We start from the raw sequence: 13,679 nt of genomic DNA, 5'->3' as shown, positions 1-13,679 counted from the left end.
AAGGAGAAATGGAGGGAAGAATGAATAGGTTTTGTAAGACTTTCGTAGAGAGCACTTGCCCCAAACGTTGAAAAGAAGCCTTGCTGGCTCTTGTACCACCAGAAACAGAACTAAAATGTTTGATCCATTTTATATGCATGGATCCAAATATATTTTACTTAGGAAGTGCATATCTCATATTTTATTTAGATTGAAAAAACCTACAGCACATGTAGCTAATTTTCTGCATTAACAGGCTGATATCCTGAAAGACTAATCCAGTATTTAAAGCAATGTCAGAACAGGAAAGGGTAGAAATAAAAAAAGAATTAATCATAAAGACATAATACATGTTAAGAAATGTCTCTTGCTGGGAAATACAAAAAAATTCAAGGAATGAAAGGCTGCTAGCCAAATGAGGCATGTTGGAGCATCCTGTCATTAACCCATCTTACATATAACAGCTTCAATATACACGTTTTCCTGAATTGCAGAATACTATTTATTTAGCTGCTATCATCTCAGTTTAATATATACTGGTAAGTATGGAACATCAATCTTTCAAATAGGTCAAACAATATTATAATGAACTAGGCACAGTTAATAGGCAAGTTCTAGTGAAAGTAGGGACGCGGGTGGCACTGTGGTCTAAACAACTGAGCCTCTTGGGCTTGCTGATCGGAAGGTTGGCGGTTTGAATCCCTGCGACAGGGTGAGCTCCCATTGCTCTGTCCCAGCTCCTGCCAACCTAGCAGTTTGAAAGCACACCAGTGCAAGTAGATAAACAGGTACCACTGCAGCAGGAAGGTAAATGGCATTTCCATGTGCTCTGGTTTCCATTACAGTGTTCCATTGTGCCAAAAGCAGTTTAGTCATGCTGGCCACATGACCCGGAAAGCTGTGTGTGGACAAACGGTGGCTCCCTTGGCCTGAAAGCAAGATGAGTGCCGTAAACCCAGTCACCTTTGACTAGACTTAACAGTCCAGGGGTCCTGTACCTTTACCTCTAGTGAAAGTACAATTTCAGAGAGTACCAGCGATCTGTACTAAGGCAATTGCAGGTTATTGTGTCCTGTCTTAATATATACTGTATTTTTCACTCCATAGGGCACACTGGACCATAGGGTGCACCTAGTTTTTTTTTGGGGGGGAAGAGGGGGAATTCCCCTCCCCCCCCAGCCCCAAAGAAGCCAAGACAGCCAGCAGGATCCATCCCGCTGGCTGTCTTGGCTTCCTCTTTAGCCACGCACAACCTCTCCAGCCGGTAGAGGCTGCACGCGGCTTTGGCAGAAGCCAAGACAGCGAGGGGGATGGATCCCGCTCGCTGTCTTGGCTTTGTTTTTAGCCACGGAGCTGGGGCGGAATGCCCACCTGGATGATGTGGTGCCCACCACACATAAAGAAACAGTGGTACATCAGCTCCTTAAAAAGCCCACCATGGATCCAATGGTGTGTATTAACTACTGACTAATACCCATTTTAGTGGGGGAGATGGGGGTGGCAGAGTCTGTGGTCCATGAGCTTCATTTAGATGATCCGCAACATGTGTATAAAGAACATTTAGATATTGAATTCTATGGAATTCAAACTGTAATACAATAATAAATAAATAAAGCAATAAAATACAATTAAAAGTCATACAGCATCTACCACAGTGCATTGCAATGGCTGCAACAAGCTGAAAAATCGTAAAAAGGTCCATCAAGACAATCAGCAATTTTCAAGTGGTCTATAGGAGCAGGAGGTTTTGGAAACACTGGCACGGGTCTTTCTGGTGCCATCTTAACAGAAGAGAAGGCAAACAGCAGCAATCTACCCTGCAGCCAGGCAACAGGTGATTGGGTTTGATTTTGCTTTGCTTTTCAGATTTTCCCAGCACTGGCAAAACAGGAAGCCACTCTAAAAAATGGGAGGGGTGGATTCTGGTTGAGGGAAACATCATGTGAATGATGCCCAGAAATTCTTGACTCGAAATTCATAGTAAAGCCCAGTGTGAACAAGCCCCTATTTTATATTCTGCTGATCCATGACCTACGGTAGTAAGGGGAAGGCTGGAGGGAGATTTGAATTAGGAATGTGCCAGGTTGCACCACACACTCTTAGCAACTATGCCAAACCATGCAGATAGCAATAGTCAGTATAGCTTTAAAATCAAATACAGCATGAAAAAGTCCCATATCAATATCATAGATGGAGGGGGAGGCGGGAGCCTTGCTACTTCATAAATAGGGTCTTTTGTCTTTAGGATGGAAATGTTAGAGACCCATTTCTAAAGCACAGTTCTATGCACACTTGTTAGCAATTGACGTGTTCCCAACTAGCAATTTGCAATCAATTGTTGCTTAATGGTGATGGAACAAAAAGAGAGGGGGGGGAGAATTTGAAAAGTGTGTATATATTTTCTTGCTCTCCTATACCCAAATACCTTGAGTTTTTCCATGCCAATGGCATTTGGCAATTATAATCACACAGTAAAATACCTAAGGTTAATGAGTAACCTCAAAAGGAAGTTACTTCACATAATGACAGCAATTTCTCTGAACTAAATGTTAATAATAAGGCCTGTAATACGGTAAGAAGGAAATGGTGGCAACTGGTAAATGGAACCCCGTTGCCTAGTAACAAGTCCTTAAGGTATGAGCTTTTCCCCTTCTTTCTTTATCTCTCTCTCTCTCTCTCTCTTTCTTTAAAAGCAGCAAGCAAAACATTTCCAGCCTGAGCTGATTGTGGAAGGTACACATTTTATAACTCCGGCAAAGTTCTCCTAAGCAGGAAAACAGTAGGAATGGCCTTCGTTTTATTAACAACCAGCCCCAGACACTAAAAAATAAATTTAGTCAACAGTACAGTTTAAAGGCCCGCCTCAGCGTGTGATAATCAGTTTTAAAAAGACATGGTAGGAGACAAAGAAAAATAATAATTAGATAGCAAAAGTCATTTGAAGCCACTCTTTATGCAGCACTTTTGTGTTAAAAGCATTAAATAACCAAGCAAAGATGCAAAGGGCTGGATCGCACCCTTTTCAGAGAGACAACCAAAGGGTTGTGCAACCACCTGCACGTCAGTAAAATTTCAGGAGGCTGTCTCACTCGAGTCAGACAAACAATGCCCTCCAGCCACAAGAAGCATGCACTAAACAAGAAGCCACACTGTCCCCAAAATGAGTGCTTTTTAACCCTGCCAGCTGCTTAGTAGTGGCAAAGTGTTTGGGGTTTCAGGTGATACTGGGTGCTTCCAGATGTGTGGGATCTGTGCTCCTGAATCATTCCATTATTTTGCAGCGTCTCCATGATGTCATTGGCATCAAGACACCAGCCCATTCCACCACTTCCCTCTGCCCATTTCTGGGGGAAGTGGGGGAGGGGTGAATCTGAGAAATAAAAAATCAAAAACAAAAACCACCTGCTGGCAATAACCCATTCACAGTATGTTACCAATCAATTCACAGGTTTAGCTCTGTCTGGAAGCGACCTAGTCTGAAACCTCATACTAAGGCTTCACATTTTAGGGTTTGTTTTTTCCTTCTATCACGTCCTTCTACATTGCCCTAAGTTAGAAGATCTGGCATTCATGGAAAGACAATGGGTTGCCCGTGCAGAAGTCCAGCTCTTGGGAAATGGGCCAATGTGTTTCAGTGCCTGGTATCAGGGTGATGGGAGAAAGGTTAGACTAATTGTTGTTGTGGTTTAGTCGTTTAGTCGTGTCCGACTCTTCGTGACCCCATGGACCAGAGCATGCCAGGCACTCCTGTCTTCCACTGCCTCCCGCAGTTTGGTCAGACTCATGTTTGTGGCTTCGAGAACACTGTCCAACCATCTTGTCCTCTGCCATCCCCTTCTCCTAGTGCCCTCCATCTTTCCCAATATCAGGGTCTTTTCCAGGGAGTCTTCTCTTCTCATGAGGTGTCCAAAGTATTGGAGTCTCAGCTTCAGGATCTGTCCTTCCAGTGAGCACTCTGGGCTGATTTCCTTAAGAATGGATAGGTTTGATCTTCTTGAATGCATATATTGCTTGTTTATACCCTAAAAATACAAGCCAGTCAATTCATACTGCAGAAAGGGCTACAAGGGTGTCACATGACAGCAACTGTCCATTCATGCCTCTTTCTCCAACTGACCCTTAGAAAGGGGCAAGCAAGACAGAATGCAGATAGCCATCTACTGTACCAAACATCTGCTACTCAGAGCTATACTGCCTCTGAGCATATGGCTACTGATTGACCTAACTGGCATAAGCATAGGCCAAGCACTGAGCTACATTTTGAAAAGTCACATTATGGTATCCTTCCTAGGCAGTATCAGTTAAAACCAAAAGTGGGGGAGGGAAAACTTTTTTTTAACACCTCCCCTGTAAAAACAAAAATTCCCTGCATGTAGAAAACCAGCACACCAGGAAGAGGACTGTATGAAGTAAGCCTTAGTGAGAGGTGGCGGTAAGCCCAATGAAGACAGTAGGTAGGACTTACTTCTGAGTAGATGTACATAGGTTTGCAGTGTTAGCATATGTGGAGTCTGTGCAGAATCTACTGTCAGTCATTTAATTGGATGACCCTGGGTTCTATTTCTTAGAGTGAGCAATTATTCCCATTCACTGTCTCTACACTGTTGTTGTTTTGTTTTGTTTAGTTTTATTTATCATTTGCTTCCCATGAGGCATTCCGACTTACAAAATAAGAAGAAAACTGCTAGATATGTTTTTAAAAAGTTAAAATAACTGCTTATATAAAACATTTTTTAAAATTATATACACACAAACATATATATACACACACAGTTTAAAACAAGAATAGCACATATACATTCAAATCCAATACAGTGATACCTCAGGTTAAGTACTTAATTCATTCCGGAGGTCTGTTCTTAACCTGAAACTGTTCTTAACCTGAAGCACCACTTTAGCTAATGGGGCCTCCTGCTGCTGCCGTGCCGCCAGAGCACGATTTCTGTTCTCATCCTGAAGCAAAGTTCTTATCCCAAGGTACTATTTCTGGGTTAGCGGAGTCTGTAACCTGAGGCGTATGTAACCCGAGGTACCACTGTACAGATAGATATCTCCAATTAGAAGGCTTCTTGAAGGAGGAACCTCTTTAGCAGGCATCCCCTCCCCAAATAAAAACAATAGAGAAGGTGCCTGTCTGATTTATTACTGCAGAGGGTTTCAAAGGTAGGGGTTGTCACACTAAAGACTCAATTCTGACATCTTGTGGAACGGACCTCTTGATGGGATGGTACCTGCTCCGGCCGAACACAGCGATTGGTTGGCATGGTATGTACAGTGATGTTACTTTTTTAAGTGTCTGTTTATATCTTTCGAACATCATTCCCTTTAATTAACCTGTTTCTAAATTCCATTGACTCCACATCTTCGGCATTCTTTTTCTTCTTACTAAAACAAGATGTTCAAATCCCTTTATCATTTTAGTTTTCCAGCTCTTTGATAATCTCTGGAAAACAAGCTAGTACAGTATGCACTACAAAACGCAATTTTCTAAAAGTTGGTGGTGTCTTTTTATCTAATGGCATTATGATACTTGCCCCCCCCTCCATTTTAACCTTCAATCCCTTCCTAATTATTTCTGACAGTGAATTTGATTCTTGTTTCCCCCCACCCCAACTGCTGAAGTGCCCCAAGCTGTGATTTTCAGTAAGCTGCCACTATCATAAGCTGTGCAGTGTTATGTCTACAGGAAGAATGTGTAGTTCTCACATGTCTGTGTTTACAGGAAGTGGTTCAGTGTATAAGGGTTAAAAATATCACAAGAATACAACATTCTCATTGCTCTGGAATGAAAAGCAATAGATAACTTCCTGGATAAAAGTACATGAGAGTCAAGAAAAGCAGTGCAGATTTCACTCGATCAACTTCCAATTTGGGGATTATTTTCCACCTTGAGGGAACCCAATGGTTTGGGCAGGGGTTCCTAAAATGTGGTCCATGGACCACCAGCAATCCACAAGCTACATACTGGTGTTCCAAGTAATGCGTCTGTGGATTTGTGGTTGAAGACAAGAGATGGCACATCCATTGCATTAAGTATCCATATTGATATTTAATAGTCTTGCTAGAAGAAGAAGAAGAAGAAGAAGAAGAAGAAGAAGAAGAAGAAGAAGAAGAAGAGTAGTAGTAGTAGTAGTAGTAGTAGTAGTTTGGATTTGATATCCCGCTTTTCACTCCCTTTAAGGAGTCTCAAAGCAGCTAACATTCTCCTTTCCCTTCCTCCCCCACAACAAACACTCTGTGAGGTGAGTGGGGCTGAGAGACTTCAAAGAAGTGTGACTAGCCCAAGGTCACCCAGCAGCTGCATGTGGAGGAGCGGAGACGCAAACCCGGTTCCCCAGATTATGAGACTACCGCTCTTAAGCACTACACCACACTGGCTATTGTTTCTTTTATTTCTTATATTGCCTCATGTTGTATTGCAATCTAAATAATATGGAATTCATCTTGTAATACAAGAAAATACAATGTATGAAAAAATAAAAGGAGAACTAAAAAGGCAATGTAGCACAGGACAGCGCATTTGCTACAACGGGCTGAAAAATCATTAAGTGGTCTGCCAACACCCTCAGCAATTTTCAGGTGGTCTGTGTTCTGGATAAAGTTTGGGAACAACTGGTCTGGGGAATCAGAGTTTTGGGATAATCCACTCTCAGCATTAAGGCTCATTGGGTGACCATGGACCAGTGACTCCCTCCCAGCCCAAGTCATCTTATATGGCTCTTGAGAGGATAATGCGGTAGGAAGAGAAAAATCCCAACCCAGCCCTGAGTAACTGGAGGTGGTTGAGGAATAAATGAAACCAAGTGTTCTTAACTTTCTGCTCAGCCTGTGATGTGCAAGAGGCTGCATCATGTCATAATAGCACACCAAGGTAGCTTCACTGAGGGCCTCAGTTCCCATTCCTGTGAGTGACATCATGTTAGCTGCAGAACTTGGGAGCCGCAGAATCTAGAGAAGGTATGAACGTAAATACAGCTTACATGAAAAACTTCCAATTTAAACGTCTTAAGTAAGTACAGGTGTTTTGTGGTTGCTACTTGCTGATCTGGCAGCAGTTGTTAGTCATTTGATCAGAAGGCCCATCTGCAAAGATCTAAAAGATAAAAGCTTTGATTGTCTGGCCTTTATATTTGTCTGGCTCCTCTTCACTCATTCTTGCGAACTGACAAAGCTTCCAAGAGGCAAGAGAAACCTACCCAAGCCGTGCTGCTTAACAGATGTGCAAAAACTGAGCTGCCGCAATATGTAGCTGATAGTTTGATTAACTGTTCCTGGTGGAAATCACAGACTTCATACTCCTTACAGTTACAGGGTATAATTTCAAGAGGGGTTGTGTTTTTTTAAAGTTTGTCACAAGCTTTTCTCTGCGTGATACTTGAGTTAGCTTACAAACAAACTAACACACTCCCCCTAGACATCTTCCTGGCTGGGTGGAATATTCTTCTCCATATCTGGGGTGTGTTAAGGATCTGGATGTGCGCAATGCCAGCTGTTGTCAGAGAAGGTGTGGGTGGTCCTAGGACATCCAGGATCTGTACTGATCTCATCCCAACAGAAGGAGGAAAGTGTCTGAGGGGATTTGAACAGGTTTGCACTGCACATACTGTAGGATTCATTTTCTGAAAAAGTTAGGGACTCAAGAATCATGAGTCTAGATTAGAAGAAGCATACAGCCAATGGTGGAGAAAGGAACACATGGTAGTTCTAAGAATCCATATGTCGGCACAGGTTCAAAAACCATGACCATCCTTGGAGTCCAGAAGGAAACCAAGTTAATAAGCTGCATACAATATGGTGCTATCTAGAACAGGTATGTCTAACATTGCACCACAAAACAATGAATGACAAGTTGCTTTTGCAAACAGAGGAAGATGTGGCATTCACTCCTATTTCCCAGACAGCTGAGTGGATCAAGAAGTTAGTTCTCCCAATGGAAAGGTGTATAAATTTATATCCCCAAGGGTGTTGGGACCTGCGGTTTCATGAACATGTTAAAAAGTCAAATATGTGGGTGATACAAATGTGGTTAAAAGAAAAAGGAGCTGCAGCAGAACTCCAAAAGGATCTTTCTGAACTGAGTGAATGGGGGATAAAATGGGAAACTGCAAGTCAAAGTATGCAAGTGTAAAGTGATGTGCATTGTAGCAATCAATCAATCAATCAATCAATCAAGTATATACGCTCATGAGATTTGAACAGACAGTGACTGACCAAGCAGACACCTCAGGGTCCTATTGGAGAGACAAATGAAGATGTCAACCCATTGTGTAGCAGCTATGAAGATGGCAAATGCCATAGGAGGGATCGCTAGGAAAGGGGGTTGACAATTAAATTCCCAATATCATAATGCTCTTATGCAAATCTGTTGTGCGACTTCACTTCAGAGACTGTGTACAGTTCTGGGTGCCTCAGCTCAGAAAGGATTTTGTAGAGTTGGAAAAGGTTCAGAAAAGGGCAACCGGAATGATCAAGGGGTTGGACAACACCCCTATGAGGAAAGGTTACAACCACTTTGACTCTTGGAGATTTGGAAAATATTATGCAGCTTAGTAATGTAAATAAACAAACCAACTAATGTTTGGGGATTTTCAGATGGGGGGGAGAGATGAAAAAGGGGAGACATACATGATAGAGGATGTGTAAAATTATGTTGTGGAGAAAGAAGGTAAAGGAAAGTCCCACTTCCTCTCTCATAATACCAGAACCCAGAACCATCAATGGAAGTTGAATGTTGGGAGTTTCAGGGTAGACAAAGGGTAGACTCAGCACATAGTCAAGTTATGGAATTAACTCCTACTAGATGTAGTGATAGCCTTATATTCTACGAATTTGACTAGTCTTCTTTTAAGGCCATCCAAATAGATGGTTGTCAATGGCCACTAGACACAACAACTTTGCTCTTGGAGGGAACATGACTCTGGATACCAGTTCCTGGGAACTGCCAAGTAAGGAAATCACTAGAGGGCTTGCCATGGGCATCTGGTTGGCGACCGTGAGAAAAGGATGCTGCACTTAGGTTCAGTCCATGGGCAGTGAAGTTGCCTGCCTTCATGTGGATTGCAGAAAGAAGATACTGACCATCCTTGGTGGCACTGTCCAATAATAAAGTACTTTTATATAAAAACAGATATTCGGACCACCTCTAATGTTCTCAAAATGTACAATTTGATCCTATGACAACTCTACTGGGATACTTACAGTGGTGGCTGGTCCCATTGGGAGCGGTGGAGTGCCAGGCATGGAGGCCAACAGTAGGTGGCGCCGGAGGCAGAACTGACTAATTCTACTTTTGCCCCCATCCTCATCTCTGTCAAGTTCCACAGTGGCAGCAATGTGAGAAATGCCACCCCTCCCTTGGACTGAAAGTAAGAAGGTAGGCCAGTGGTGGAGTGAGTTTGGTGGGGCAGTGCCCCATTTGCCCTAGTGGACCATTCTTCACAGGATACTTCTCGGAATCAAATGAACCCTAATAGCAAAGAGCTAACGGGGAACTTGTAAACAGCAGCATGGGTGCTGATAGCACAAAAAGGTGGGATTGTGCTCCCTCAACGTTGAAAGAGTGGTTGGTAAAGTTTTGGATTTTTTAAAGAAATGGCCAAACTCATGAAATTTGTGTGGAGAATTTCAGGAATAACTGGCTCTCATTTCCTAATTCATAAAAACTAGATACAATCTGGTTATTGACAAATGCATAGGGTATTTCTCTGTGGTAAATAAAAACCACCAGGATAACGGCAGGCTTTTTATTTAACTTTATTTAAGTGGTTTTCTTGTTATAAAAAATGAGTATCTATGTTTATATAAACACTGTATACTATATACATTGTATTTATTCATTATTCAAAGTTTTATTACTCTGCTACTGCCCAATATTTATGGAATTTGTTTTCAAATACTTTTTTTATTAAAAAAAATACACTATTCTTCAGATTATTTTGCCTTTTAAATAGTATACTCTTTTAATCACCACCTCTCTTTTGAGTATTGGTGGAAAGTTAATGTTTGACTAGACTAGGCTTGGGCTCTATTTTCTCTCTGCATTGCTAACAATTCTTTTGAGTGACATCGAGTCTAAGCATAGTCATGGTTAAATGCATTCAACAACAGCTGGGAAAATGGGTCACTTGTTGACAGCTGACTAACCCCATTTCAGAGTGAAAGCACAGGATGTGTTCCAATGGCTCGACATCCGAAGGGATTTTTTCCCCTTTCTTTCTTAAATAACTTACAATGCTTTCTCTAGGGAATGACAAATTTCTCATTTCCAGCCGAAAGAGCCACTTCTAGGAAATTCTCATCGGGCTTCAAGAACCAGCGGCCCTGTCTATTTTCACACACACAAATGCACAAATACTCTTTTTTTAAAAAGAGCCCACAATCATTTTGATAAAGTATACTTGAATAAGAGTCCCTTGTAAGCTGAATCGACACCATTTCTAAATCAGCCCTCAAAAAGACTCAGCAGAAAGCATTGGGAAGCTATCCCTTCCCCTCCACCCTACGTTAAGCATGCAACATCCTTAGTCAGTGACAGAAACAAAAGTGTTTATTGCACACCAATAAAACATACCCAGGCATAGAAACATGCATAGAAAGTGGGTGGAGAGGACCATTTCCTTCTTAGTCTTTGCCCAATAATTGGGGGTCTAGGTACCCATTTCCTTCCTGGGGGCCTCCTGTGGTCACAGGCAGAAATTTAGCAGGTAACACTATTCTGAAAACCGCAACTTAATGCCAGGCAAAGCTCCACCAACTTGTTGTGTGTGCAGGTTTGCCAGGTTAAAGCACACACTGCAGATTTATGCCCAGCGGGTAGGGGGTGAGGAGCGGGGGCAGAATGTGGTCCAGTCCAGAAATAAAACTTCTCGCATATCAAGTTGGCCAGTGAATTGTCTTCCCATCTCTCAGACAAAGACATGGGTAAGGAAAGAATTCAAGGAGAAGGCTACCTTAAATGGTTGAAAGAAGACAAAATACCCCCCTTCCTCATTTAAGACAAAAACAAAGGGTTTTTTGCACCATCTGTCCATGTCTGTGCTCCCTCTTGCTCCACACTGAGAGGATTTGTGAGGGATTGAAGTGCACCTTATAGACTAAAAAAATCATTGGCGGCTGCTTAAGCCCTGTTGCCCAGACAATGGCAAGGCCCGAGAATCCCCTTCCTCCTTCGTCCCTGCCTTCCTTCCTGTTGAGTGTTCTGCCTGACTAAACAAACTAAATGTGCCTAACTCCCCTCTTGCAGCAAGTGGACTTGACCGGAGCTAAAACCAACAAAGACGGATTCTGATGGGAGCTGCCCAAGCGCTGGGCACAGAGTCAACAAGCAGGTCTCATTGAAATGCTAATGAGGCCATGTACTCCACAGCACCTCCAGTGTCCTTAACTTTTCAACCCCCCCACCCCAGCCAACAGCAAGCGATTTACAAGCTGCTCTAATGACTCACTAGACTAAGCCCAGTGGCCTAGACTCAACAGCTGAAAGGGTTTGCAGGGTTATCGCATTCAGCAGGATTTCACAGCAAATCCTCCTCATCTGCCGTTATTTTGTTGTTGTTGTTTATTGATATACTGCTATATAATAAAAAAAATATACCAAAGCAGGTTACAAAAGGCTCTATTTGCAATCGCTTACTGCTCTCGCAAAGTGCCTAGATTTACTGAAAGGGTAAAAAAGTTAAAGGTAAAGGACCCCTGACAGTTAAGTCCAGTCACGGACAACTCTGGGGTTGCGGTGCTCATCTCGCTTTACTGGCTGAGGGAGCCGATGTTTGTCCGCAGACAGTTTTTCCGGGTCATGTGGCCAGTATGACTAAACCGCTTCTGGCGAAACCAGAGCAGCACAAGGAAACGCCGTTTACCTTCCCGCCAGAGTGGTACCTATTTCTCTACTTGCACTTTGACATGTTTTTGAACTGCTAGGTATCTTTTTGCAAACTGCTTCATGGGTGGGTCTTTTTTTAAAAAAGCAATCAAGGGGTGTATACATTTTATGAAATAAATAAATATGTTTAAAATTGTGCTTCGGAAAAAGAAGGCATTCAGGGACATTATAGAGGGATTCAGCATATGCATGCAGCCAAATGCCCAGAAGTACGGATGTGTTGATTTCTTCTTTAAGGCAGTGGTGATACACTGGGCTACGGACTTTGGATATAATATCCAACTTTCATCCTGGGAAAAGTTATGGAAAGAGGAAATAAAATTTACTGCATGCTGTTCGTTGGAAGAAAATTATATGAAAATGATGCATTGCTGGTATCTAACACCGAGTAAAATTGCTAAAATGTACTAAACAAGTTCTAAACCATGTTGGAAATGTAAAGAGAAAGAGGGTACTTTTTACCATATGTGGTAAACATGTAAATTGGTAAAGGCTTTCTGGGAAATGATATATAATGAGTTAAAAAAAAATGTTTAAGAATACATTTGTTAAAAAAACAGAAGCCTTTTTACTAGGCTACTAGCCCAGAGATGGCAGGAAGGAGAAATACCAACAAAAGAATGGCAGATGAAACTGATGGACTATGTGGAAATGGCGAAACTGACAAGGAAGTTCGGAAACCAGGAAGATCAAGTATTTTCTAAAGACAGGAATACATACGTAATTTACTTAAAAGACCACTATAAATAGTTAAAATCTTTGGCAGGGATGTAAAGACACTTGTAATGTGGAATTGATTTAATCATAATTATGGTTATATAATAGCTAGATAAGGGTAACAGATGCAGTAAATTTAATCTTAAAGATGGAACCCTTGGAGGGATGGAAGGAGGTGTAAGAGTTTGAAAGCACTCTGTATTTTAATGTTTGAAATCACTATGTTTTATATGTATAAAAATTTTTCAAAAACTTAATAAAAAAATTATAAAAAAGAAGAAGTGTGGATGTGGTTCAGTTGTGGATGCCCAATCATTGTATCTTAAGAAAGTTTTGAACCAAGAAGGTGCTGAATTCAAGGCAGTTCAGTCCAGAAGGTACACACTTTGACTTAAAACAGCTATTCAAAAGTTGGTTTCTCATCCTGTCATGATGGGTTTGTTTTATTTTTTGCGCTTAGACATGTGACTGCACTCTGTAGCATCAAAGACCTCATGCATCATTCTGTTTCTACCTCTTCCCCTCCTAAAGCTTGATCTTACTAGCTTTGGCATAGTTAGGTTTTTGCTACTGCTCTCAGGGAGGCTGCAAAAGACTTGGTTTGTTTTCAGGCAATAAATGGAAGCAGAATTTTTGCCCCACTCCTGCTATAGGACAACTGTGTTTGTTTTTAGCTATTGTAAATAAAGGTTTTTTAAAAATATTGTTTGTATGTGTGTGCTTTTAATAAAGGGAGAGAGGGAAGGAAAGATTTCTTATCTGTCTGGGTAAAAAGCATGGGGCTCATAGTAAGAATAGAGGTGGTAAAAAAAAAGTACAAAACTGGATCCTATCCAACAGGACATAAACCCAGAAGAATTGCTTGGTCTTGTGATATAAATAGATGTTATATAACAATTGTTATCTTCTCCAAAGGTTTACAGTCATACTCAGCAGCACTGCTCCAAAGTCTGAATGTAATGAGTTGTTGCTCTCACTTTCAGTGCAGGCTCAGTTGGGCGGCAATTCAATGCTCAAAGAGCCCCATGCTTCATGGAGTACCAATCTTTGTAAAATTGTACCTTGGAAGCCGAACAGAAGCCATTCCAAAAGTCTGTTCGAC

The 13,679-nt window shown here is 41.7% G+C and overlaps 1 long non-coding RNA gene across 1 annotated transcript in view; it reads right to left on the bottom strand.

The window, feature by feature from the left end:
* LOC310686565 overlaps positions 1–13,679 on the bottom strand; it is a 148,376-nt gene that overhangs the window by 118,737 nt on the left and 15,960 nt on the right. The gene's annotated exons all lie outside the window — the stretch shown is intronic.

This window comes from Podarcis liolepis (assembly GCF_965112155.1).
Source record: "Podarcis liolepis genome assembly, chromosome: 9".
NCBI classification, from domain to species: Eukaryota; Metazoa; Chordata; class Lepidosauria; order Squamata; family Lacertidae; genus Podarcis; species Podarcis liolepis.
The sequence above is the reverse complement of the archived record's forward strand: the minus strand, read 5'-3'. Positions and strand labels throughout refer to the sequence as shown.